This window comes from Bufo gargarizans, chromosome 2 (assembly GCF_014858855.1).
Source record: "Bufo gargarizans isolate SCDJY-AF-19 chromosome 2, ASM1485885v1, whole genome shotgun sequence".
In the NCBI taxonomy this organism is placed as follows: domain Eukaryota; kingdom Metazoa; phylum Chordata; class Amphibia; order Anura; family Bufonidae; genus Bufo; species Bufo gargarizans.
Window position 1 is genome coordinate 610,794,983 of NC_058081.1, and position 27,879 is coordinate 610,822,861.

General features: G+C 43.9%; 1 protein-coding gene across 1 annotated transcript in view; it reads left to right on the forward strand.

The window, feature by feature from the left end:
- Positions 1-27,879, forward strand: part of LOC122928797 (CXADR like membrane protein) — a 128,173-nt gene that overhangs the window by 53,908 nt on the left and 46,386 nt on the right. The window lies entirely within an intron of this gene.

Below are 27,879 nucleotides of genomic sequence, written 5' to 3' on the forward strand. Positions count from 1 at the left end.
CAGGAGTCCTGTCAATGCATTTTACTTCTAGTTTGTGGGAGCGCAGTGTCAGACTACAAGTGAGTATGAAGATAAAAATTACATAACTAGATTCTGCATTACTTACATTCTACACCGCTTACTCTAGTTTGGGGATGTTTCGGAGCTGACGTTCCCTCTAAGTTCCTAATATGCCCCTATTTATACCCGTGGAATATTCAGTGTGGTGTTTAGTATGCGTCTCAAAATTGTGACAGAAAAACAATTTCCGTACTCTTCCTAAAAATAACAACCGCCTCCCTGGAAGTAAAACAGTCTGTGTTGCAATTCCCTGGAGATTTAAACCAAATTCTTAACATTTGGCAGCAACTCCAGGTCCGATCCACTAAGGAGGTGTAGGGACTACTGGAGGGAGGTAAACAGTCCTGTCTAGTGGTGCTGGGGAAGAACATGCTAGTATACACATATCAGGAAACTCCCCATCTCTTTGGATGTGTGCAGCGGACAGACGGTTTCAGTTGAGTGATCACTGTTTTTATTAGAAAGTTAGTCATCTCTTGAGAGGCCAGCACACGAGCCAGGCAGCATGCACTAAGGACTGGCGTGGCTCATGGGAGCCGGTGACCTTTCATCCTTTGACCCCAAATTTCAAAGAACACTGATGAGAAGCAGATGTCCTGGAAATGTAGATTTGTTTAAATCGCAGAAAGCCAGCATTCCTCAGGGAGAAAAACTAATTATCCACAGAAACACTGTGCTATCTTCTCCGCTTAACAGATATTCTAATTAATATTCATTTAAAAAAAATCTAAATACATTGTAGAAGCGGTCATTTACGACCAAGGACCTAGATTACTACTGTTCTGTCAGCATTGATGAATCCGTTCTAACAGACTAGACGAATGACGATTTGAAATCTACTAATACAGGCTTATCAAAGGGGTTGTCCCATGACAAACTCTTATCCACCATCCTCAAAACAGAAGATAAGTGTCTGATCGATGAGGTCCCAACTGCTGGGGCCCCCACCAATGGCCTGACGGAGATAGCAGAGTACAAGTGCTCACTTATCTCCAGCATCCCAAAAAGGTGGAGTGGCAGAGCCATATATTACCACTACTTCACTTAAACAGAGGAACTCAAGGGCCCATGTTCTCATGATCGGCGGACCCCTGGCAGTTGGACCGCCACCGATTAGACACTTAAAGGGGTTTTCCAGATTTTTGAGCAAGTGCACACAGTTTGCTTGCTGAAACAGAATATTAATATTTACCTGCTCCACGCTATGCCACTATATGGTTTTACAGTGGATTGTGTTGGAGGTATACTATCAACATACAGCCCAAATGCCATGTGAGCAGCCTAATATAGCAGGATAGCTATTCAGGTTACCCACAAGGTCACATAATGGTCTATTTATCTTATTTATATAGCACTTACATATTCAACAGTGCTGTACTGACATCACTCGCATCAGTCTCTGTCACCATGGGGCTCACAATCTAAATTCCTTATTAAAGGGGTTATCTGAAGTCTCCAACAGCCCCCCCCCCCCCATGTGCTGGGCCCCTCACAGGTAATATACTTACCCCGCTCCCTGCGCTGCTCCTGGTCCCTGCACCGCTGCTTCTCCCTGTACACGGATGAAAACATCCAGTGTCGGGGGGAGCAGCCAATGGCAGGCGGGGATGGGGACAAGCCTCCCTAGCATCTCCTCCCTGTCCCCGCCTGCCATTGGCTGTTCCCCCCCCCCCCCCGACACAGGATATTTTGATCCGTGGACAGGGAGAACCAGCAGCGGCGGTGCCATGGACCAGGAGCGTCATGGGGAGCGGCGTAAGTATATTACCTGTGAGGGGCCCAGCACATGGGGGGGGGGGCTGTTGGAAACATTGGATAACGCCTTTAATCTGTCAGTTTATCAGATTGTTGGGGAAAGCCAGAGCATAAATATAAAGAAAACATGTTAAGGCCTCATGCACACGACCGTATTTTGTTTCCGTGTCCGCATCAGTATGTCCGTTCCGTTGCTCCGCAAAAAAAATGTGCATGTCCTATTTTTTTCTAGTTTGCGGACAAGGATAGCAATTATTACAATAGATCCGCAAAAAAAACGGATCCGCAAAATAAGGATGTTATACGGAACGTCATCCGTTTTTTGGGCGGATCTGCAATTTGCGAACCGCAAAACACATACGGTCGTGTGCATGTAGCCTAACTCTGTGCAGATGTTATCCCTGGTTGGATCTGAACCCAGGACCCCCGCACTACAAGCCAACAGTGCTAATCACTAAGTCACCATGCTAAGCCCAGTCTCACACATGTTACAGACTATTTGTCTCATATATTTATGTCGTTTCACCACTTTAACCCCTTCCTGACAGCCTATTTTTGCAAATCTGTCACTTTATGCAGTAAATATGGGCACACCGCAGGCCTCAGAAGGGAAGGAATGCCATATGGCTTTTGGAGGGCAGATTTTGCTGGAATAGGTTTCAGATGTTATATTGCTTTTAAAGACACCCAAAAAGTGACCCAATTTTGGAAACTACACCCTTAAAGGGGTTGTCCAGGTTCAGAGCTGAACCTGGACATCCCTCCATTTTCACCCCGGCAGCCCCCCTGACATGAGCATCGGAGCAGTTCATGCTCCGATGCTCTCCTTTGCCCTGCGCTAAATTGCGCAGGGCAAAGGCATTTTTCTGAGTTCCGGTGACATACCGGGCTCTCTATGGGGCTGACAGGCAGCCCGGTGACGTCACCGGCACTGATGGGCGGGATTTGGCTCTGCCCTAGCCAGTAAAACGGCTAGGGCAGAGCTAAAGCCCGCCCCTCAGAGCCGGTGACGTCACCGAACACACTGCTGGGCGGAAGTTACCGCCCGGCAGTGTGTTATTGAAAACAGAAGAGCCTGTGCCCTGCGCGATCTAGCGCAGGGCACTGGAGCGCATCGGAGCATGAGATGCTCCGATGCCAGGCTCAGGAGGGCTGCCGGGGTGAAAATAAGGGTATGTCCGGGTTCAGCTCTGAACCCGGACAACCCCTTTAAGGAATTTATTGAGGTTTGTAGTGATTGCTTTGACTCCACATGCGTTTCATAGAATTTAGAAACACTTATTTAGCCCCTGATTTGTCATTTTCACAAGGGGTAACAGCAGATAAAGGACTCCACAATTTGTTGCCTGTTTTCTCCTGAATACAGCAACACCCCATATGACACTTTGCCTAGGCCTCCATAACTGGCAGGTGACGAGGTCTTTACATTGTGGAGAACCAATGTATTGAGATAGAAAGCTCCCTCTCACTGCAAACCCCTTAAATGTGTCAGCATTGACTGCGGCATCTAAGGAGGTAATCCACTGTTATCACAGATGCCGCTGGTTACAGCAGGGGCCCATCTGTCAGTAACAGCAGAGCCCCTGCCATTGGTCGGGCAAGAATAGCTTATGTGCCTGCGTGATCAGTACACCATAAATGTATGGCATGTGTCGGGAAGTCACATCCTGCAGTGCCGTACATGTCGGGAAAAGGTTAAAGGGAAACTGTCAGCACTTTGGAGAATGCTAATTGTACAGGCAGGGGAGAGAAGTACAAACATACCTTTTATGGAGCTTTTCTCATCAGGAGTAGTAAGAATATTAACTTTTATGCTACCACACTCTTCTCTCTGAAGTGCCCAGGGCAAAGCTTCAATAAAGGAAGCGTTCTTTGCATTGAGCTGCTTCCCAGCCCTTCTCTGAGTGACAAATATAGCATCCAACCAGGAGAACACTACAGTTCTCAATCAGAGCAGAGGGGAGGGTCTGTGAAGCAACTCAATGCAGGGGCTCTAGGCATTTGCAGGGGCAGAATTAAATTCCATATTCTCACTACTCCTGATAAGAAAAGGTACTGCCTAGTGCTGTCAGCAGTTTAGAATGGCCAAAACTGCAGACAGACTTGCTTTAAAATAAACACAGATGGCTTCCATGTGCTATCCATTTTTGCTCCATTGAATGGACAAGTCTGTTCCACAAAAACACACCAGAATAGGACCTGCAGTGAGTTTCAGAAAGATCTGTAAAAATACAAATGGATGTTTGAATAGTCCAATTAACTTGCACATATAAGTGTGTAATCCGATTAAACAATGGATAGCACACTAAAGCATAATACAGTTTTGTGAATAACCACTAGATAGTAGCTGTGCATCTTTCCAAATGTAGAGAACAGTGATGAGCGGCAGGGGCAATATTCAAATTTGCGATATTTCTCAAATATTCATCATATGATCGCGATTTCGAGAATTTGTGATCTCCAGTCATTATTTTCTTGATTGCGAAAATCGACAATCGGAAAATTTGCGCTAAATGTTTGCGATAAGAATATTTGCAATCAACACTACTAGAGAACGCATCATAATAACACACAAGCAACTTTCCTCAGTCTCAAAAGAAAGAACAACACTCGAGCACTGGCTGGAAACCACCTAGGTAGGCGAGAAGGCACAGACGGCATTATGCCTTCCAGTGCCAAGCCAATAGTTTCAATTATTCTACCATCTGTTTGTAGGTCTTCCCTGAAATTACACGGGTTTTCTTCACACACATCATTAAACTGCCTCTACTGTGTCTACATAAAAAAATAGATCACCAATTAGGCTTCGCGCACATGACCATATTTTTTCAGCCATGAGCTACCCACGGATAGCACACTGACCCTCTCATTTTTAGGAGTGCATGTGGCTGTTCTGCATATTATAGAACATGTTGCGGACAAGAGTAGTCCTTTCTATTGATGGGAGTGTTGAGCGAAGCGAGCTTCGGATGCTTCATCCAAAGTCGCTTGGTAAAAAATTCTGAATAATACTGTACGGAGCCCTGTATGGAGACGGATCTCCGTACTGTATTATTCCGAAGTTTTGAATGAAGGACACAGCCGTGTACATGAAGCCTCAACAACATAGCTGAGCTATTATTTCTCCTTGGAAACTATTTTTTATGGGTATGTAAGTGGCAAACCCAGGTTCAATGTGCAATGAGGAAGTCTAGGGTGGCCACTTGGTTCACCTCACACCTTAGCCATGCCCATGCCCCCTGACTCTGTAAAACCATGCCCTAAAGCAACTAAGCCATGCCCCTTATTCAGCTAAGCCACGGCCCCGCTGCAGTCAGGGCGGCGTGGAGGGGGGTTAGTGCTTGTGCTTCTCTCCCCCTCATTCAACCCTAGAGTGACTGGTCGGCTGGCTCTACTGACTAGGGCTGAGAGAAGCCTGTCAGTCAGTTTGTGCTGGCAGCTCACGTTCAGACAACGCAGTGCTACTGTCTGAGTGTGAGCTACTGAAAAGGAGGACATCCCTGCGTCCGTCCAGGCCCTGCGCCGGACAGAGGACAGAGAGTCAGAAAACCAGACTGTCAGTCCACGCTAGGTAGGTCTGCTGTAAAAAAGGACAACCTATAGATCAGACTTTCACTTGTACAGATTACTTTCTATTATTCTATACATTTAGAGATTATTTAAAAAAAACTCTTTGTAAAACAGATTGGTATAACGCAACATGCCAATATACTGATGACATGAAAAAGTGATACAAAATAAACTAGGTAAGCTGCCACTCAGCAATATATTTTATGGCCACTCACGGTGCGCTGCTGTATTAAGGAAAAATAATTTCCCATTTTCAGAAGACACACTCCTCCCAATATGCCGAGCTGGAGCTCTGCCAGTCACTGGCGGTGGATGCTCACAAACCTTCCATTTGTACAGGCTGGAAATAGAGCATTACAGTAACCTGCAATTTATGGAGGTGCAATAACGGCTGAGCGCCACCTGGGAGCCCAAGCTTTAAGACAGTGGGATGTGAAATGCGGAGCAGAGATTTATACAGTTCAGTCGCTGTGAACCCAATACGTCTCGTTCCTGTTATTTATTCATACTGTTTCTTTCATTCATATCTGGTGGAGACTACATTGGAATTCACTGATGTGGTGTTAGGAAAACTGATGTGAAATATTCATACACAAAAGAGAGGTCCTTATCAGTAAGTAACCGCAGACTTAACATCTAAAGAGACTCCGCTGGATAGAAAAGTATTTGTAACTTTTGAAATACTGAACTCCAGTATTTGGCAGTGCCAGCTCTTCAGAAATATTATCTTCAGTTTAGCATATTATCTGTTTTTAGAGTGCAGGATGGTATTTTATTATAGGCTAAGCAAGTTAAAAGTGCAGTTAGTGTAATATGAATATTTTATTTAAATTTTTTACAGAAGCCCCACTCTTACTTTTTGACCACACACGGCCCCTTTTTAGGCTAGGTTCACATGTAAAAACTTTTTAAACCTCACGGAATGTATATAAGTAAGATAAATGTCAATTCCTGCAATATAAACAACTGGATCATAGTAGGCACGAATAAATGAAGAACGAATAAAGAGGGCTAAGTTATTCGTCATCCACAACGCATCTATTAGGACAGGCATGCTCAACCTGCGGCCCTCCAGCTGTTGCAAAACTACAACTCCCAGCATGCCCTAACAGCCTACAGCTATCAGCCTACAGCAGGGCATTGTAGTTTTACAACAGCTGGAGGGCCGCAGGTTGAGCATGTCTGTATTAGGACATCCACTCTTGTACCAGCCTGCCTTGCCACCAATGTAGCAAATGGATATGTAAGAGGTCTTTTGACCACAATCAAATCCTGTGTTTAAAATGCCATTGTGACATCTTTATCTAAGGGGTTCATTGCACACTATCGATGGACCACCTTTGAGCTATTAGTCTTAGTGATCCTGTGCATTGGTAACCCTATATGTGTGGATATTGATTGATATTTGCTTAAATCAGCATCTTACGACATCAAAATATATCACCATATGTCAGCAATATCTTGATATACCATACAAATGATATCTACACTTAAGCAAGGACTTGGTTATTGTTGAACGATTTGGCTGTTGAATTAAGGCCACTTTTGAAGGATATGGCTGTTGTGACTAATGGCGTATGAAATCATCTCTATCTGGTTCATTAATATTCTCTTCCGTTCATTAGTTGGTGCACAGAGTATTATATCATAGTTTTTGTAGTATATATTGGCTTTCATCTTTTATATCTAGGGTTTATTATAATCAGTGTATCGTTTTCCTTTTTTTTATCCATTATCTCTCCCCTGTTGAACCTGTACTAGGGGAAACGTGTTTGGATGTTTAGGGCAATATGAGGGTGAGTCAGGGCAGGTATTAGACCACAGGCCACCCACCATCAGGGTGTTCCTGTAGGTTGAGGTACTACTAAGGGTTCTCGTAGGGATAGCGTAGTCCCCGCGTACCCCCACTGTCAGCTTCTCCCCTCTGTTTTGAGCAAGGTGCTAATGGTTATAAAGAGAATATGATGTCAAAATAATTTTTTTATTTTATTTTTTCATATCTTCTTTTTTTTATACACTTTGAAGTTTTTGGAATTATTAATATTAAAAGTTATGTTTTATTCGTGCCTACTGTAATCCAAAAGGTGTGCTTTAACTGCAGACTGTCATTTTTAATTTGAGGGTATTTACATCCAAATCAGGTGAACGGTGTAGGAATTACAACAGTTTGCACCAGGGAAATAATTCTTCGGTCATCCACCACAATTGTTTTCCATGGTCTTCCGGGTCTTTTGGTGTTGCTGAGCTCACCGGTGCGTTCCTTCTTTTTAAGAATTTTCCAAACTGTTGTTTTGGCCACGTCTAATGTTTTTGCTATCTCTCTGATGGGTTTGTTGTGTTTTTTCAGCCTAATGATGGCTTGCTTCACTGATCGTGACAGCTCTTTGGATCTCATCTTGAGAGTTGACAGCAACAGATTCCAAATGCAAATAGCACACTTGAAGGGAACTCTGGACCTTTTATCTGCTCATTGTAATTGGGATAATGAGGGAATAACACACACCTGGCCATGGAACAGCTGAGAAGCCAATTGTCCCATTACTTTTGGTCCCTTAACAAGTGGGAGGCACATATGCAAACTGTTGTAATTCCTGCACCGTTCACCTGATTTGGATGTAAATACCCTCAAATTAAAGCTGACAGTCTGCAGTTACAGCACATCTTGTTCGTTTCATTTCAAATCCATTGTGGTGATGTATAGAGCCAAAAATGTTAGAATTGTGTTGATGTCCCAATATTTATGGACCTGACTGTACATTTCCCTTTTCTTAATGTTCACTTAGCAACCTTTGATGGCATCCTCTCTCCTTTTTTGCCTAAAAATATACTGATGTCACCTTGACCAATGAGCATATGAAGACGTGTGACCAAATAAAATGACCTTCTGTAATTCTAGAAAAGAAATGAAAGTAGATGGAATAATAAAACATTTCAGAAAGAATAAAAAATCCTCTGTGGAAAATGAACAGATGTGAATAATTAGATTGTTTCCATCTAATCCTGTCTTATTCTGCAGCTGGGACAGATCTATTAGCCCACATAGGTAAACAAGAAGAAAACAGCTCACTGCCACCCGCCTGGAAGGATGTGGTTTTCCATTTATAAACTTGGCAGCGAGATTTTACACAAGTGATCGAGCTGACGAAGGAACAGCAACAACAATGCTGGCATATTGTAGGAATAGCGAATATATTAACTGCTTCTCTACTATGGAGCACAGTGCTGTGTATGAATAGAGTCCTGTGAAAAAGCTTTAGGCAGGTATAGACAAAATGCTGCCAAGTAAGAATGCTTAAAAAAAATAGAAGTGTTAATAGTTTATTCTTATCCTTTAACAAAATGCTAAGTCAATGAAGAGAAATCGAAATCCAATCAGTTTTTGATGGAACTCGGCATGGAGGCTGTTCCAAATTTTGGACAACTAACCATAGATCTTCTGTGGAGGTAGGCTTGCTCGTATCCTTCTGTCTCTTCATGTAATCCCACAGAGACTCGATGATGTTGAGATCAGGGCTCTATGGGGGCCAAATCATAAATTCCAGGACTCTTTGTTCTTTACGCTGGAGACAGTTCTTAAGGACATTGGCTATATGTTTGGGATGTTGCTGAATAAATTTAGAGCCAGTCAGATGCCTCTTTGATGGATAAGTATCTGCCTGCATTTCTCAGCAATGAGGACGTCTTTATCCTGACCAAATCCACAACTCCATTTGCTTAAAACTTAGTGCTGCAGATGAAAGACACATCATATTTACTTTTACTGGGAAGACAGGGAGTAAAAAACAAAGACAGAAAATTTCCTGAAAGGGGTAAACATAGAGACAAATTAAAAATGTGTTGTTCTTCCTCATGGAGCACCTCAACATGTATAGGTGAAAAACCTGGGTGGAACATGCACACCAGCTACCACCTTTCCAGTCCCTGTCTTACAATCAGGACTGCACCACCAATGAGGCCAGGTGAGGCGATCGCCTCAGGCAGCACCAGGTAGGAGCAAGAGAGGGGCAGCAGAAGGGCAATGAGCGCTTTCATTGTGGCAAAGGGGTTAGGGTAAGAAATTGGGGGGGGGCACTGTTTCAGTTTTCACCTCAGGCAGCAGAAAGGCTAGGTGCACCCCTGCTTACAATATACAGTATATTAACTTAATATTGGGATATTCAGTTATCTTTAGGCCTTGTCCACATTTCCGTTTTTTAACTGAAGTGTGCTGTCCTCATTTTCTGCGAACAGCACACGTACCCATTGATTTAAATGTGTCTGTTCACATTTCAGTATTTTTTTACTGACTGTGGGTCGGTAAAAAATCACGGGGACATGCACTACTTTGATCCATGATGCAGACCAAACACCCCCATTGAAGTCTATAGGTCAGTGAAAATCACTGACACACATAAGTGTTCTGTCCGTGTTGCTTCCGTTTTTCACTGAAGACTAATAGGAGATTCTTTGGAAATTTATTTTCAGCTGAGCAACATCAGTGAATTACGGATGACACACGGATGGTAAAAACAGACACACAGACCAACCACGGATGCTTCACGGACAACTTCACGGATGAAACACGTACGCTTTTTTTCACGGACGTGACACTGACACGGAAATGTGAAGGAGGCCTTAGCTGAATAAAATAGCACAATATACTACTGAAGTTCTGTCAAATTAAAAATCCATGTCAAATAAACGAAAGGGAGGGAAGAAATGCAAATGAGCTCTTAACAAGCTTTGCCTCTGATGCCACCAGATGTAAGGCAGCGATCCTATAAGTCAAAATTCAGCTCTTAAAATAAGCCTTGAGACATGACTTGGATATTAAATAAGCCCGCACCTCATCTGCAGACAGCTGTTTCGGGGTGATTGCCCCTCATCAGTGCAGAGCAGATAGTACTGGCTTAACTGGGTGAGAGGCCTGTGTTGAAATGAACGAAATACATGTCTTTACCACATCAGAAGACTACTCAGGACCTGTAATATGCATATTATGCTGCGCTACACATACAGGAAGGAAGTGATACTGAATAGGATGTGAGTAACTGGAAAAACAGTTATGACAGAACTCATATGAAGTCATATTTTTCCTTTTGCCACCTAAATCAGTAGATGTGAATATACAGAGAATAACAGAGGTTTCACAACTATAAGGGCTCATGCACACGACCGTGTTCCTATCTGACCGTGGGTCTATTGTACTGTTCTCACATCATCATCTGTACATTTCGCTAGCTGCCATCAATAGCCCTAGCCTTGAGCTATCACCCTTCTGCTACCTACCTTTTGACATAAAAATCATAACCTTATTTCTCACCTTTCATTATTCTGCCACAGTCAAATCCTTTGTTTCCATGTAGTGTGTGAAATGTTTATTACGTTCATGACATTTACAGCTTGTAATTATTATTTTCTTCTCGAAAACCAATAGTGGCAACTGAAGCAAATTAAGATTTACCTGATAAATGCAGAGAAGTGTTACGTGATTGTAACATTTGTCCAGAAATCTATATTGACACTAGGGCACTGTGTTGGAGGAGGTAGAGAACTATGACATTCCTAGCTTAGGCTGAAGCTGTGCAAGAGTTCATGAGAATATGAAATGCACTCCATTGCAGATAGCCGCAATAAGCTGTTTTGCAACTACTGCATCTTGCAGGTTCATTTTCTGTCTCTAAGGCCTCATGCACACCACCGTTGTTTTGGTCCGCATCCGAGCCGCAGTATTTGCGGCATGGATGCGGACCCATTCGCTTCAATGGGGCCGCAAAAGATGCAGACAGCACTCTGTTGTATGTTTTGCGGACAAGAATAGGCAGTTATATTAATGGCTGTCTGCGCCGTTCCGCAAATTGCGGCACGCACACGGACGCCATCCGTGTTTTGCGGATCCGCAATTTGCGGACCGCAAAACATACAACAGTCATGTGCATGTAGCCTCAGGATACTTTCACACTTGAACTAGATGGGTCCGGCAGGCTGTTCGGGCATCGAACCAGCCTGCCGGATCCATACTAACGCTAGCCAAAGTGTGCTGCAGGTAATTTGCTTCATTCACTATAAGGGCTAATTCACACGCATGTGTTTTGCATTCCGTATAAGGGCCGTTTTTGTATTCTGCATACGGTCCGTATACGGAACCATTCATTTCAATGGTTCCGCAAAAAGTACGGAATATACTCCGTATGCATTCCGTTTCCGTATTTCCATTTTTCCGTTGGATTTAAAGATAGAACATTTCCTATTATTGCCCGCAAATCACGTTCCGTGGCTCCATTCAAGGCAATGGGTCCGCAAAAAAAATGGAACACATACGGAATTGTGAGGAATATGGATTAATATTTACTGTTAGCCATGTCCCCACAACCACCATTTGCTGAAAGATAGCAGAGGTAGTGAACTCCAGAGGAGGGCCCTGCTTCAAAGCCCCAGCCATACGGCAGGGAAATTCTTGCAGGCCACCTTTGTTTACAATTTCACACCCCATTCAGACAGCATGGATCCTGCAGGAAAACCTCCCCGCAGGGGGTCTAAGCCATTCCCCAGTTCAATCAAATCTAGTAGACAGCATGAAATCGGCGATTTATAAGGAATTATGAATCGCCCGGCCATCACAGCCGCAAACCGGATATATATTTGTGTCCCGGTGGCCACGATGGGTTTAGTTTGGTGGTGGGATGCCAGGGAAGGGAGATATACATATCTCCCCACAGAAACCAAAAACGGTACCATGTTTGGACTCTACTTGTAGCCGGAACCCAGGTGGATCTGTTGGTCCCAGAACCATCCCCTTGCTTCGTTCTGGTCTGGAGCTATGAATCCTAAAGGGTTTTGTGGGTCATTTAATGCCAGCCCAGAAGAGGGGGAGTGGACCCTTCACAGAGGAGGGGACGGCTACAGTTTAAAAGGCTTGTGCCAGCAAGCGGGCATGTCTTTTCTCTGAAGGAGGGTCACATCGTGCCATGTGTTTAGAGGGACCTGCAACCAGCTGACATCACTACCCTCCATGTGAATACAGCAAAGGACTAATCATAACCCAAAGGAACTTTCATCTACCCGGTAACTGACTTGTACTCGGTGTAATCCTGTTTGTACCATATTACCTGTATTTGTAACCTCTGACCACTGTATATATTCTTTGTGTATATTGTGTTACCTAGTGTGCCCTTTAGGCGATTAAATATATAATTTAATCTTGTGTAGTCTTGTATCTCGATCACGAATCCCCACGTCCGTGTTTCGGCCTAGTTATAAGCTACCGCGGGTTGGTTTCTCACCCTATATAATCCCGTTAGCGGACCGAACGAGAAGCTGGTGGAAGTATACCCAGGCTGAGAAAGCGCTGTTTCATTGTGGCAGTGAAAAGGCTCTCTTAGCTTGTTGCCTCTCTGTGCCCGCGGGGACAGGAGGTGTCTGTGTAAACTGTACCAAGCTGACCTAACATGCTCCTCCAGGAGGGCATAACGTCACGTCTTGGTAACTAGTGACCAGACCGCGCCTCGTGAGCTCAACGTAGTTGGCGTCAAGCGGGCACGAGGTGTGGTATCCCTCACAGGGATGTACTCCATATGTCTTCCACATCCGTTCCGTTTTTGCGGAACCATCTATTGAAGATTTTATGCCCAGTCCAATTTTTTCTATGTAATTACTGTATATTGTATATGCCATACGGAAAAACGGAATGGAACCGGAAACACTACTGAAAAAAAAAAAGGAAAAAGGAACCGGGAAAAACAGCCTTCAAAACACTGAAAAATACATACTGTCGTGTGAACTAGCCCTAATGCTGCAGTTTTATTCCGGCCGCCTCTCAGCATGTTTGCCGTGCTGCGGCCGGACCTCCAGTCCGTCCCCATTATAGTGAATGGGGCCGGAGCGGACTTCCGGCGGCACACTTGGGCTAGCGTTAGTACAGATTCAGCAGGCTGGTTCCCTGTCGGAAGAGCCTGCCGGACCCTCCTAGTGCAAGTGTGAAAGTAGCCTAAATCCTTCTTAAAAATGATTTTCATTTGTGCAATAGAATAATACAACCAGAATCATGTGGCCGCGATTTCTGGATGATAAAACCAAACCCAGGACCCTCGCACTCCCCTTAAAGAACTGATGTGGATTATGACGTTAGCATAGATGATGATGAGATTTTCCTTATCGGGTCAGCGCTGCACTCCGTGGTCTAACTAGGTTGCGGGCACTTCCGGGATTACATGCCGTACATTAGGCACATGATCCTAGCTAATAAAGTTTTTTTATGTATTAAAAACAAAAAAAAAACTGCCACCTGCCCATTGTAGGGTGTTAAAAGATCTGAAATCTAGTTGTTAATCTAAAATTTATCAGGCTACAACACTGGTTGTGAAATGCTATTTTAGCGGAATCTATTATTTAACAGACGCTGTATTTTCCTACATTAATTTCTGCTGTTGTTGGGGTATTTTTTTTTTCTTGCCTTTTTGGAATGTGGAGCGCCTGTGCAGCAGGTTCCTCTTGTGACACACACACATATGTCACTAAATATACACATGGAGCAGCTTGTCTGGTGCTCTCTACAATGAGGCTGTCAACTTACTAAGGCTGTATTCACACGTCCGCAATGTGTTTTGCGGATACACGGAGACACGGATCCGCAAAACACGGAAAGCGGCAATGTGCTTTCCGTATTTTGCGGACCGCACATTGCCGACATAATAGAATATGCCTGTTCTTGTCCGCAATTGCGGACAAGAATAGGACATGTTCTATTTTATTGCGGAAACGGAAGCACGGATGAGGAAGTGCGGATCCGCAAATGTGGATGCGGACAGCACATTCCATCCCCATAGAGAATGAATGGGTCCGCACCCTTTCCGCAAAATTGCGGAAAGGATGCGGACCCATTTTGCGGACGTGTGAATGGAGCCTAAATCACATACTCCTTTACAGTCAAAAGGCCCCTTACCTTCTTTTACCAGGGCAAGTGTTCCAGAAAATGGAAAACACTGAGAGGCATTGACGTTAGCTCGGCAGCAGTAGGAGACCATGTCACTAATGTAAAGTTCTTACACGTGAATTCTGTCTGCTATTTTTTATTTAAGTAAAAAGAAATGTGAGACTAACCTGAGGCATTTTTTGGCTACCTGCAGTTTTTGTGGTGTTATGTCCCGCTTTCAGCTTTCTTCATGCTGTTTTTCCCCTATAGAGAAGGTGATGTGAAAAGGTATGCAGCATGATGTTTGAAAAGAAACCAAAAAGACAAAACAAACAACCTAATAAACAAAAATACCAGTAGCAAAAACCGTTTAGTCCTGTGTTTCATATTTCCCATAGATCTTCAGCTAACATTTGGCGCTGGGGTTTTTACTGCAAAAAAAAAGCAGCAAAAAATGCAGGTGCAAAAACCCCCCTGTCTTATGTAGGGGCTCATTTTTTGCGGGATGAGTTGATGGTTTGATTGGTACTATTTTAGGGTGCATATGACTTTTTGATCACTTGCTAGTGCACTTTTTGCCATGTAAGGTGACAAAAAATGGCTTTTTTTACACCGTTTTACCTGAGGGGTTAGGTCATGTGGTATTTTTTATAGAGCATGCTGTTACGGACACAGCGATACCTAATATGTCTACTTTTTTTCTCTACAATAAAAGCATTTTTGAAACCCCAAAAAATCATGCTTTAGTGTCTCCATAGTCAGAGAGTCATATTTTTTTTATTTTTTTGCGATTGTCTTAGGTAGGGGCTCATTTTTTGTGGGATCAGGTGGAGGTTAGATTGGTACTATTTTGGGGGACATATGCCTTTTTGATCGCTTGGTGTTGCACTTTTAGTGATTGTAAGGTGACAAAAAAATGTTTATTTAGCAAAGTTTTTATTTTATTTTTTTGCCAGTGTTTACCTGAGTGGTTAGCTCATGTGATATTTTCATAGAGCCGCGGCGATACCTAATATGTCAATTTTTCTTTTTTTCCCTATTTACAATTTTTTTTTTTACTTAATTTTGGGAAAAGGAGGTTTTTTTTTTTTACTTGAAACTTAAAGAGGACCTTTCACCAGAATAAAACGTCTAAATTAACTATACAGACATGGAGAGCGGCGCCCAGGGACCCCCCTGCACTTACTGGTATACCTGGACGCCGCTCCGTTCTCCCGTTATTGCCTCCGGTATCTTCACAGTTAGGCTCCACCCAGGGGAACCTGCCGGCGCCTCCTTCTCCCATGCTGTAGCGCTGGCCAATCACAGCGCTCAGCTCATAGCCTGAGAGGCTTTTTTCTCTCTCAGGCTATGAGCTGAGCGCTGTGATTGGCCAGCGCTACAGCATGGGAGAAGGAGGTGCCGGCAGGTTCCCCTGGGTGGAGCCTAACTGTGAAGATACTGGAGGCAATAACGGGAGAACGGAGCGGCGCCCAGGTATAACAGTAAGTGCAGGGGGGTCCCTGGGCGCCGCGCTACATGCCTGTATAGTTACTTTAGAAGTTTTATTCTGGTGAAAGGTCCTCTTTAATTCTTTTTTTTTTTACTTCTTTTTTTTAACTTCTTTTTACAGTTTATTTTTTGTCCCACTCTCAGACTTTAACTTCTGGGGGTCTGATCCCCTTTACAATGCATTACAATACTTCTGTATTGTCATGCATTGGCTGTAAGTGTATTACCAGTGTAATACGCTTACAGCCTGCTAGCCCGTGAGATCCAGGGGGCTTGATCTCACAGGTTCTCCCGGAAGGCAGCCACAATGCCTAAGGAAGGCATCGGGCTGCCTTCCCTGCCATGGGGTCCCTGTCACAGCAGCGCGGGGACCCCATGGACACCGACACCCGTGAGGATACCGCACGTGCCGCGGTCAGCGCTGACCGCGGCCGTGCAAGGGTTAATGCGCCGGCATCGGTGTTTTACATGTACGGCGCTGGTATCCTAAGGGTTAAGCCTACTAATAGGTTCCCCTTTTTCTCTGTACAGATCACTTAACGGCAGTTATCTGCTTATCTATATACAGAGATGATATCAATGCAGGCAGGATTAGAATGACAGATAAGACAGGATCCACCATAATATCTGGTTGTCAAAGCTTATCTGTACAATGACCTCTGCACAGGTCGCAGAGCATGTCTAGAAATCTCTCCCATAAAAGTCAATGAGGTCCCCTCCTGACCATGGCCCATGGGGCTGCCGTAAAGCAATTTTCCTAATGCTTTCTAAATGCTATTAACAACAGCTCGGGCAAGATGGCCGCCCCCATAATTATGTTTAAGAAATAGAATAAATATTCTGCAATCAGAAAATAAAAACAGATTAGAAAAAAAAAAGGATATTTACTACTATCTGGTTTTAACGGTCAGAAAAAATATTTTGGTGACACGTTCCCTTTAACGGTACAGTAACATGCCGCCAATATGTCAATGATGATTGCACAAAGCAGCAGGCTTCAGTAGGGGGGTCATCAGAGTTCAGTAACTAAGCAACCCCTTCTCCTACTGATGGCTTTTGCCCTTGATGTTTTCATACATTTTTTTGTATTTTTTTTTTTAAAGCTCTGTACATGCACATTATCATCACCTCCTTCACTGATTATTTACTAATTATTTATGTTCATTTGGAGTTTATAGATCAATGGAACATAATAAAGATAAGAGGTTTATATGAAGCACCAGACCAATACGTAGACACAGACTTCATGTAGTTTGTTACAAGCTGACACAATGACAAGGTTAGGGCTCATGCACACAAATGTATTTTCTTTCTGTTTCCGTTCCGGGTTTTTTTGCGGACCGTATGCGGAACCATTCACTTCAATGAGGCTGTAGAAAATACAGAAGTTACTCCATGTGCATTCCGTTTCCCTTTGTCCGTATGGCCATTCCGTAAAAAAGTAGTGCATTTCCTATTATTGTCCGCAAATCACGGTCCAAGGCCTCATTCAAGTAAATGGGTCCGCAAAAAATACGGAACGCACACGGAATACATCCGTATTTTGCGGATCCATAATGTAGAATTGCTATGCCCAGCCCATATTGCTCATGTGTTTGGTGATTAATAAGTTACTGTTTCTGTATACGATCTGCAAAAAACGGATCAAATACGGAAACCATACGGATATGTTTTGTGGAATAACGAAACGGAAGAGGACTTAAATCAGAGAAAAAAAAAAACTCAGATATGGAACAATGGATCAGTGAAAAAGGCCTCATGCACACGACCGTTGTTGTGTTCCGTTCCGCAAAATGGGGTTCCGTTGTTCCGTGATCCGTTTTTGTTTCCGTGTGTCTTCCTTTATTTTTGGAGGATCACCAGACATGAAGGAAAGTCTAAGTCAAGTTTGCCATGCAAATGATAGGAAAAGAAGGACGCGGACGCGGGTGACAATCTTGTGTGCCTCCGCATTTTTTCACGGACCCATTGACTTGAATGGGTCCGCAAACCGTTTTCCGTGAAAAAAATAGGACAGGTTATATTTTTGGGACGAACTGGAACCACGGATCACGGACGCGGATGACAAACGGTGCATTAGCCGAGTTTTGAAAGTCGATGGGTCCGCAGAAAATCACGAAAAACGGAACAACGGACACGAAATGAAACAACGGTCGTGTGCATGAGGCCTTCGAAAAATATATTTCACTGGGGACAATTCCATTACTGGTTATTTAACAGTTTTTTGCAAGGAGACAACTGCTTAGCCTCTAGCCATAGAGAAAACTGCACAGGAATCCTGCTCCATACTGAAACAGTGGTACGCACAAAAAAGGTACGAACACAGAGTGCGGTTGTGTGGCGCTTGCGCTGCAGCCGAGTGAAAATTAGACATATCTCATGTACACTTTTCTTTTATGGTCCGTGCCATAGAAATCCACAGCAGGGCAATTCTGTTTGTGAACTTTGGTGCAGATTTCGCCCTTTTCAACAGAAGGTTGAGATATGCCTCAAAGGCCTCATGCACATGGCCGTTGTTTGGGTCCGCATCCAAGCCACCGTTTTGGCGGCTCGGATGCGGACCCATTCACTTCAATGGGGCCGCAAAAGATGCGGACAGCACTCTGTTGCTCCGTTCCGTGGCCCCGCAAAAAAATATAACATGTCCTATTCTTGTCCGTTTTGCGGACAAGAATAGGCATTTCTACAATGGGCCGCCCGTTCGGTTCTGCAAATTGCGGAAGGCACACGGGCGGCTTCCGTTTTTTGCGGATCCGCGGTTTGCGGACCGCAAAAAACGGAACATCGTGTGCATGAGGCCTTAACCGCATCAAATCCGCGACCAAGATGGCAAGTAACAAATGCCTCTTTTGCTGTGTGCGGGTCTTCTGCATATTTATACGTACCCGTGTGCACATACTCTCAGGGCTCATGCACACGACAGTATATATTTTCCGGTCTGCAAAACACCGATCTGCAAAAATATACGGATTATGTCCATGTGACATATCGTATTGCATCAGTATTTTTTGCGGATCCATTGTAACAATACCCATCCTTGTCCGCAAGTGGACAATAGGATATGTTCTATCTTTTTTGCAGAACAGCCAAGCGGACATATGGAAACGGAATGCTTAGAGTTATTCCTGTTTTTTTGGTTTTTTGCAGACCCATTGAAGTAATTGGTTCCTCATACAGGCCACAAAAAAAAAAAAAGAACAGACAATTTTTTTGGTCTGCATGGGCCCTTAGGCTAACTGCACAAAGTGCTGATTTGTATGCAGAAAATCCACATCACAACTGCATTAAAAAAAATTACTATGTATCACCGTTTTTTGGATACAAATTTTGGGGGTCATTTACTATCAGACATATGCCAAAAAAATGGAACAGAAGCGGAAAGAAAATATGTTCGTGTGCAAGAGCCCTAACTCTATTCCTCAGCAAAAGCATTCCTGGGAGTTAGGAATCTCTTTAACTCCTCGTGTTTTATACTTTGTAATGTATTCCTGAACATATGTAAATCAGTAAATAATTCAAATAAAATTCCCAAATATAGTTACTTATATGTGAATAATAATAAAAATAATGTAATGGGTATCCAATAATAGAGACATAAGGGTTTTTGTTGACAATTACTTTAGGGTGGGTTCACACTAGCGTTAGGGATTCCGTTATGGCTTTCCGTTAAAACAGGGTTATAACGGAACATAACGGAATCCATAGGATGGAATGCCAAACGGACACCTTTAAAAGGAATTCCGTTTTGCTCCGTCCTAATAGAAGTCTATGGGAAAACATAACGGATCCGTCTGGGTCCCATTATGCAAGACGGAAAACAAAGTCTGTTATGTTTTCCCATAGACTTCTATTAGGACGGAGCAAAACGGAATTCCTTTTAAAGGCCGTCCGTTTTGCATTCCGTCATAATGCAAGTCTATGGGCAGCAAAACGGATCCGCCCTTCAGTCTTATGGATTCCGTTATAACGGAAAGCCATAACGGAATCCCTAACGCTAGTGTGAACCCACCCTTTTTAGTCCTCATTTTTATAACCAACTCTACAAAAAATAAGGAGTGTAAAAATACTATAAAAACAATGTGTTTTACTCTATAGCAGGCATGCTCAACCTATGGTCCTCCAGCTGTTGCAAAACTACAACTCCCAGCATGCCCGAACAGCATACAGCTATCAGCCTACAACTGGGCATGGTGGGAGTTGTAGTCTTACAACAGCTGGAGGGCCGCAGGTTGAGAATCCCTGCTCAATAGCCTCACCCATGATCGGTAATGGAAAAAAGAAAATATTTGAGAAATGCAGCTACATATGTTGACAGCTTAGCAAGCTGAGCAGCTCATTAGCGCTCTCTTGTGGTTGAATATTGATATCAGTGACTGAATTCTCATACATCCACAAGATTGCTTTTTTCTTGGTCCACGGCAGTCGGATATTAAAGCAAGGGCTCGTTCACATTAACGTGTGAAGCCTGTGCCCATGCTGTGGACCGCCCGTGGACCGCAAATTGCAGTCCGCAATGCACGGGCACCGTCCGTGGGGCAGGTGCATGGGGATCGCAGGTGCATGGGGATCCTTCCGTTCCGCAAAAAGATAGAGCATGTTCTATCTTTTTGCGGTGCGGAAGCACGGAACCCCAGAAAGCACTCCGTAGTGCTTCCGTAGTGTTCCGTTCCGTTTTTCCACTCCGCATCTCCGGATTTGCGGACCCATTGAAATTAAAGGGTCCACATCCGTGATGCGGAATTGCCACGGAACGGTGCCCGTGTATTGCGGATCCGCAAATGCGGTCTGCAATACGGAAACAGCAGTACACGTTCATGTGAACAAGCCCTAATAGTAGTAGATTCGGGGAAAAATCTGTCTACACAATACAGAACAGAGCTGTGCATTTACGTGCTTTCTTTGCTGCACTTGCCCAATTAAAGTAAATATACATGTTTGTGGGGGATTTTTACAAGCAACTATGATTAGTATTTGCCAGATTTGCAAGAGGAAATGGATGATAAAAGCACATTGTTAATGTAAATTATGTAAGCACTGTGGTTTAAAGTAGAGATGAGCAAACCATTCGACATTCAGTTCAGGTTCGCCAAATTTAAAAAAAAGTTCGGTTCAGAGCCGAATCGTTTCGGGCTAAACCAAATTGCCTCCAATTGCCCTGAAAAGAGGCATATTACACCCTCTAGTCTCCTAAGAATCAGAATTTTTGGAAAAACGTGTTAGCTCTTTTTGTTAATTTTTTATGAATTTTTGCTTATTCCCTCTCTCCTCCCCGAGCTGTGGAATGCAATGACAGCAATAGTAAATGATGTCTGAGTGACACTGACATACATAGCTATGGGGAAAAGCACATTTGACTGTGTTAACATTCAGGGTGTATTATCAGGGTCAGATGGTATTTAAACATACACGGTGTTATATAGGTTAAATGGATTTTTTTGGGGGACCAAGCATCCAAAAATTATGCCTTGACAGGGTCAGAATGCCTGCCCTTCTGACACACACAAGTGTTAATTGTCAGTAGAAAAATTGGCTTGTTGTGAACAAGCCTAGAAAAATTCTCCATATTAACTGGGAGCAGCAGTAGTGCAGTGTGAATATGGAAAGGTTACGGTACAGATATAGGCTACATGCACACGACCGTATGTGTTTTACGGTCCGCAAATTGCGGATCCGCAAAAAAGACAGATGATGTTACGTATGGCATCCGTTTTTTTGCGGATCCGTTTTTTTTGCGGATCCATTGTAATAATGCCTATCCTTGTCCGCAAACTAGAAAAAAATAGGACATGCGCTATTTTTTTGATGCGGACAGCACACTGTGTGTTGTCCTTGTTTTTTGCGGACCCATTGAAATGAATGGGTCCGCATCCTATCCGCAAAAAAAACGGATCGGACACTGAAACAAAATACGGTCGTGTGCATGTAGCCATAGTGTCATGCGGCCACAATAGTAACATCAGCAGAAGCTGCATAGCATGGAACATACAAGGCAGTAGGTCACTGCCCATGGGTAGTACTAGTAGTGGTATTAGTGGTGGCAGCGATAGTACTGGCGGATGCATAGCGTTAATAGCAGTAGCAGTAGGGGATAAGCAGCGGCGGCAGCCATATGGTACATGTTGGTAGGCAGGCAGGCAGTGGCATGAAGGAGGCAGTAGCATCCGTACGGAACATGTTGGTAGGAAGGACACAGGAGTGCCGTGATGGAGGAAGCAGCAGCAGTACAGAACAAGAGGGTAGGCAGGCAACATGATGGTAGTCAGGACAGCCGTTAGGTAGATAGCAACAGTGGCAAGATGGGGCACTGTCAGCAAAACCAGATATATTCATGGCCCTCAGCCAGAGAAGTGTGAAAATCCTCCTGAATCCAGGCTAGGTTCATTCTGAGACACTGGCAGAGGACACCTAGGTCCGTTTGAATGTCACCACGCCCCCTCCAGCACTGAAAACCATCTCCGAGATGACACTGGAGGCTGGGCAAGAAAGAAGAAAGATAGCGTATTGTGCCAGTTCGAGACACTATTGCAGTTTGCCTTCCTAGAAATCCAAGGGGTCAGGAAACAGGGTATGCACCAGAGACAAGCCAAAGTGTAGGCAGGACTGATTCTGGTCGCTGAGGCCGATTGACTCTGCGGGTAGACAGAGAGGGGCCTCCCTTTCAGACATGTTTGCAGCAGGCATCTGTTTGCCGAACGCTGCGGTGAGCTGCATACACAGTGCTTCCTGGTTATAATGTTATTTGGCCTCCCTTTTGGCGGAAGGAAAACATTTCCCCATTTTCCATTGATAGCGAGGGTCTATAATCATGGCTACCCAGTAATCATTAGACTGCTTGATTTCAATAATACTTCTTTCATGGTAGCATGCAAGTGACTATACAGCTTGCTATTCTTGCCAGCGTGCCCAAGGACCCAGTTCTTTCCAACGCCGCTTCGCTCTGGCACGTTTTGGACCTAACCCTTCCAACAGTGTCAGCGGCATCACCACATCCTGACATGGCTCTGGCGGTTCTTTGGGAGGTACGTCAGCTCTGCTCTTTATTGCTGCCGCCACCACTCTTTTCTACTGATGGCTCCTCCTCAGCACCCCTAGTTGGCTCCCAGGCCCTGTCCAGCAAACAACCGTCATCGGAGTCCTCATCTTTCCTGCTATTTTTATGAGACTGTGAGATATCATGGTGGGCTCCTTGGTCCTTTCCCCTGCTCCAACTGCCACTGACGCTGCCCCTAATGCCAATACTATGGGTAGCGGCCCCACTATTACCACTACCAACACAGCTATGCACAGGGTCCTCAGCCTCCTCCTGAAACTCCTCCTCAGGGCAGCCCAAACGGTGACTGCTCTCACACAAGTCACCAACAGGAGACTTTCTTGACTATCTGCTGTAAGATGTGGTGGGGTTTTCTTGCCAATTCTTAGGAAAAAGTAGGGCGCCCCACTAGGAAGAGGCAGTGAAGGCTGAGAGGACTCCACTGAAAGCCTTCTCTGGGGCTGCAAGGAGGAGGAGCAGGAGGAACGCTGTGACCTCTGGCTCCACAGCACGATGTCACACTCAGATGTCACCTCCACGCCATCCTGCTGAGACAGAGAGGAGGAGTGAGCCATCCAATCTACACCTCATCCTCTTTCTCTTCAATGATAATATTGCGCCTTTCCAAAGCCAGCAAGGACAACTGCGGCCTACTACTACTACTTCTGGCTGGATAGCTGGCGCTGCTTCTACCCACATTCTGCCTCTGGGTATTTCGTTTGAAACCCATTCTGTATTCCTGACCTTTTGGGGCCTAAATGTACGCAATCACAAAATGTATAGAACGTTCTGCAAATCTGTTTTCTGGAACTTAAAGACATGGAGACGCAATAAGATGTCCTCCCCTTTCCACAAACACACTGAAGACACTGCTCCTGACAGTAGACTTTAGAAATAATGCAGTTTCAGCGCCTCTAACAGATTTGAGCCTTATATCTTTTGTGCGTTAAAATTTGCAGATTCAGAAAAAAGCTTTCATTAGTGCAAAACACAAGTTGTCAAAATAATATGTGATTATCCCCCTTCCCCTCCCCCCAAATCACCACACAAACACTTGAACTGTCCGGAGCTGCTCCGACAAGAAAACTGTCCACTACCCTTTGTATTGTAAGAAACATGTATGCTATTTTCCCAAACTTAATCAGAAAAAAATAGATTTTAACTCCCTGGAGATGCACAGCCATGAATTTAGTCTCCTCTAGTATATCATGTTATCACTCAAAGATGTAAACTGTCCGCTATCCTGTGTATTGTAAGAAACACGTATGCTGTTTCCCCAAACTTCAACCCCCAAATTTTTTTATTTCTGTACGGCCTCATGCACACGACCGTTGTGTGCATCCGCGTCCGTTCCATCATTTTTCACAGTTTAGCGGAGGTCCCATTCATTTCTATGGAGCTGTGAAAAAAAACTGATAGTCCTCAGTTTTTTCTCCGCGTCCGTGATCCGTGATTCCAGTCCGTCAAAAAAATATAACCTGTCCTATTCTTGTTAGTGGAAAACGGAGGACGGACCCATTCAAGTTAATGGGTCCGTCAAAAAAAATGTGTGCACAACTGGTATGTCATCCGTGTCCGCGTCCGTTTTTCTCTACAAGACCTTGGTGCAATAAAATTACACTTTTCATTATCCTTCATTTTTTTTCCCCTGTCAGACAAAAAAAAGGAAGACACGAGGAAACACAACTGAAGCAAAATTGGACACGGACCACTGAAGCCAAATCACTGACAGTGAAAAAACACTGTCGTGTGCATGAGGCCTTAAAATGGCAAATAACAGAAATGTCCTTCCAGGTAGCTGCTTTTGAGGTTCTGTAGCAGCTGCTGCTGTGTTATAAGGAAGTAATTGCAGCTGGAACATACTGCCCGGCACACCCAACCTCAGCTCCCGACTTCTCACTCCCTGACTGACAGCTTTCCCTGCCTTTCCCTATTCTGCACAACTCTTCTTCTTTCTAGCCTTTCCCTTCAATGTCCCTGACAGTAGAATAGAAGTTTGATTGTGACTGTACTCTGTCCCTAAGATCGTTTTCTCTCAGACAATGCATAGAACCATCCTCGCATTTTTACTGGATTTGTCTAAAACAAACCATGAAACGTTTCGGGTTAGGATGCCAGGTGAAATTTTGGAGAGTAACAAAAATATCTGGATTTAGGCCTCATGCACACGACCGTTGTGTGCATCCGTGGCCGTTGTGCCGTTTTCCGTTTTTTTTCGCGGACCCATTGACTTTCAATGGGTCTGTGGAAAAATCGGAAAATGCACCGTTTGGCAGCCGCATCCGTGATCCGTGTTTCCTGGCCGTGAAAAAAATAGGACCTGTCTTATTTTTTTCACGGCCAACGGTTCACGGATCCATTCAAGTCAATGGGTCCGTGAAAAATCACGGATGCACACAAGATTGTCACCCGCGTCCGTGATCCGTGTACGTGATCCGTGTCCGTTTTTTCCTATCATTTCAATGGGAAACTTAGATTTTTTTTTCATTTTTCATGTCCATGGATCCTCCAAAAATCAAGGAAGACCCACGGACGAAAAAACGGTCACGGATCACGGACCTACGGACCCCGTTTTTGCGGACCTTAAAAAAAAACGGTCGTGTGCATGAGGCCTAATGCACACCATCATTTTAACTATATTAATACAAAACCTGATGCTCTCCAGTACATATTTCAGCTTTCTTCTTTTTTACTCACATTATTTGTATGATTTTTATCTTCCCTTTCTGTGGGTGGGCAACACTCATCATATGAGACAATCAAGCACCTGCATTTCCAAGGAGTGCAGTGCACTCAGTTCTTGTTAACCCTTTCCTCTCCTGCAGAAAATAGTCCCTCACATACAGTATTTCCTTCTCTACTGATTATATGCTGTAGATATATAGCTATATATTTCTATGAATTTAGAAGTAGAGATGATTGAATGAAACGCGTCTGGGAAGCTTCACCTGCTTCTGTATGACTGTACTACACTGGCACTGGGGGGAGTGGGGAATCAGGAAAGCTACTGAGCATTTCAATCCACAACTGAATGCAGGAAAAGGTGGACCAGAAGGATAAACAGTAGGAGGCGCTACCAGAAAGAAAAATGTAACGTACTATACATGTATATTGCAATAAGGTTTCTTTTGACGTGCCCTATTCATTGCATAGGAATACATTTAGTGGAAAGCAAAGTTGTACTACTATTTGAGCCCGAATTCTGAAGCTTTTTTTATTAATAACTCTGCCTCTAAGTTTTTAGCATTTTTCAGAACATTGTCATTTGCAAGGATTCTACCTTTAAATGGTCACTAACTTTTCACAAATGTTGTATAAATCAATAGTACAAGCGACTATAAGAAAGTTTGTAATACATCTTATCAGTGAGAAATGTCTATTTCTCATGTTATCAGCTATGTTTTGTGTCTACCACACTGACGTTTTGAGCTACCTTAAAGTAGTTATCCCATGACTAATGTAAAAAATCAAAATCAGACATCTTGTAGCACATAACAATCTCTTTCTAAGGCCTCATGCACAGGACCGTATAGATTTTGCGGTCTGGATGACGTCCGTGTGCATTACGTATTTTGCGGAACGGAACAGCTGGCCCCTAATAAAACAGTACTATCCTTGTCAGTAATGCAGACAATAATAGGACATGTTCTATTTTTTGGTGGAACGGAAATACGGACATACGGAAACGGAATGCACACAGAGTACCTTCCGGTTTTTTTTTGCTGACCCACTGAAATGAATGGTTTGCAAAAAAAAAAAAAACGGGCACGGAAAGAAAATATATTTGTGTGCATGAGCCCTAACAAAGCTAAAACCAGCCCTGTACCTCACATGGATCCAGAGATCTCCCCATTCATTGCTCTGCTAGATTTATATCAAGCTGGCAGCTCAAGGGGTGTGTCTTTTCTGCTGCAGATAAGGGGGCGTGTCTCAGCTCTACCTATCACAGCTCAGGAGGCGTGTTTCAGCTCTTCCTATCACAGCTCAGGAGGCAGTGGAAGGATGAAACTGAGCATGTTCGGCCATCTCAGTGAGCAGGTCAAAGAAATAAGAAAAAACAAACAGCAGGTGGCCCTATACAGATACTTTATATTGAATAACTCAGTGGCCATGCAAAATTTTTAATTACATGCAATTATAAAAGTATTCAGATCTAGGTGCTGGTTTGAAAACTGTAGAATATTAGTTTTCTATTGACATTGTAACATTGCTGTGAGCAGCTGTGTGCAGTGGTTGCTGAGGACCACTAATTACCTAGATTACAACATATACTGTAGGTGAAGAGTGTCTTTCTAGATTTGTTTCAGAGTATTGTATTCTGGCTTCTTATTTGTTTGAATTATGTCAAGTCATATACTGCTTTTAGCCTGGGGCCACAATGCGACTTTTTGCAGGCCAAGCCACTCTCTTGCTCCTCTTGTTTATTCTAACATCCACTGTCCCTCCTACTTGATTGACAGGGCCAGGTGAGATCACTATGCGGTAACCTGGCCCTCTCAATAAGGGCTCATGCACACGACCGTTGTTGTTTTGCGGTCCATTTTTCACGGATCCGTTGTCCCGTATCTGAGGGTTTTTTTTCTCTCTGATTTAAATCCTCTTCCGTTCTGTTATTCCACAAAACATTTCCGTATGGTTTCCGTATGCGATTCGTTTTAAGTTAGCTAGCCCTACAAGACATTGAGGGAGATATATCAAGACTGGCGGATCCAGCCGCCAGTCTTGATCTTCCTGCACTGGTGTGAGATGCGGCTCATTTGTTAAGAGGCAGAAGCCTCTTAACAAATCAGGCACACCTCTGCCCTGCCGTGTGTCAGAATGTGAAGTCTACACTTCCGTAGACTTCCGCTATAACTTCTGCCACTTTCTGACGAAAGTTATAGTAAATGCATCGGCGGTACAAAGACACATCCCCTTTTGATAAGCCACGCCCTTTTCGCTGAGCATCTGAAAAGTGCAAAGAAGCTCAAAAAGCCATAATGCGCAACTTTTTTAACGCCACAATTGTTGCATATAGGGCTTGATAAATGTCCTATTGTGCCTAGTTTAACATTTAAGGGCTCATGCACATGAACGTATTTTT